Source organism: Thamnophis sirtalis, unplaced genomic scaffold, assembly GCF_051295495.1.
Source record: "Thamnophis sirtalis isolate CommonGarterSnake01/CBP01778 unplaced genomic scaffold, rThaSir2_p1.2 scaffold_14, whole genome shotgun sequence".
NCBI classification, from domain to species: domain Eukaryota; kingdom Metazoa; phylum Chordata; class Lepidosauria; order Squamata; family Natricidae; genus Thamnophis; species Thamnophis sirtalis.
In genome coordinates this window covers 23,953,761-23,955,234 of record NW_028261394.1, presented here as the reverse complement: position 1 = coordinate 23,955,234, position 1,474 = coordinate 23,953,761, and positions in this window count along the sequence as shown.

Sequence of the window (1,474 nt, the reverse complement as noted above, 5' to 3'; positions counted from 1 at the left end):
GCGCTTTCCCCGCCCCTCTCGACCCTTGGCCGAAGCCGCGTTGGAAGCGGCTGTTCCCGGCAGGGCTGAGGGAAAGTGAGGGAAATTATCGCGCCGGCTTAAGTCGCGCTTTGCTCAGGAGCGCCGGGCGGGCTGGGCAGCCGAGCTGCCGGGCGACGCCCCCCCCCCTCGAGGAAAGGCGAAGCTCTGGGCAGCCGCCCCGGGCAGACCAGCCGCACTTCCTCTGCCGGCGGCGCCGCGGAAGGAGAGGCCGGAGCCGTCGAGGGGCTGCGCAGCTCAGGGGTCGCCCGGCGCGTCTCCCTCGGCGGACGGTGCAGTTGAGGGATGTGACCGTGTTGAGCAGGCGGAGGAAAGGCTTTCCTCGCCTCTGCCAACCCCCCCCTCCTCCGTTGGCGCCCTGCGCGCTTCCTTTCCGAAAGGCCCTGAAGGGGCCCCGCTTCGCCCCCTCCAGCCCAGCTCAGGAAGCCGCCCCCAGGGACCGGACGGCCAACGAGGCCCCTTGGTAGCGGGTGGCGCTGGACCAGAATGCGGAGTAATGGGGGGGAGGGAGTTCCAGATTCCTCCCCAGTGAGGAAGGCTCAGCTCAGTCCAAGAACGGAGCTCCCGTTTGGCCAAGTGGTATCAGTCCGTTTACTGGCTTCCGGTTGCCCAGATGGGCCGCTTCAACTGGTGGTTTATTTGTGGAAGCCACATCAGAAGGTGGCAGTTTCAGCAGAGCAAAAAACAGTTACAAGGAAAAAATGATCACTTGGCATTTGATACTTCCTTTAGGCCATGTTTTGTCCCTTTTGTTCTACTGCACATTACACCCAATAAATTAGGGGTGGCTATTTTTTTATTTTTAAAAATATTTTGAAATTAAAAGTTTTTCAAGGGAGTACACTAATTATGCCAACTTCAGCCTGGTCTAGTGGTTAAGACCCTGTGGTTCCCAATTCCACACTCAGCCTGATGCCAAAACCGATGAAGAACACCAGAGAGGAGGTGCAGCTTTTTTATTGAAGCACCCCAAGAAAAGGCTCCTGGCCACAAATGCCAAGGAACCTTGAACAATAGAACCAAGAAAGCTTTATATATTTTCACTAAAGTGGAAGGTGGGCTATATAAAACAAACCATCTAATAAACATTTTAGTGATGCTCTTTCAAGGGCACATGCCGCAGCCTTGCTTCGTTTTAGCAGCCCATCTGACAAACTTGGAAACTGAGTTGGTCGGAACAGAGACTGAGTTGGAGTCCAGCCCTGGACATGAAACTTGGCTGATTGTCTTGGGCCAATCGCTCTCTCAGGCCAACCCAAATAGGAGGAGGAGGGAATGTTAGGTACATTCAGTGCCTTGAGTTATTTCTAAAAATAATAAAGGATAGGATAAAAATAAAAGAATTAAAAAGTACCAAGTATTTAAAACATGAATTTGTTGCTCACTCAGGCAGGGTGGGAAGTCTACCAGAAAGATGCAGGACAGGATGGACTCA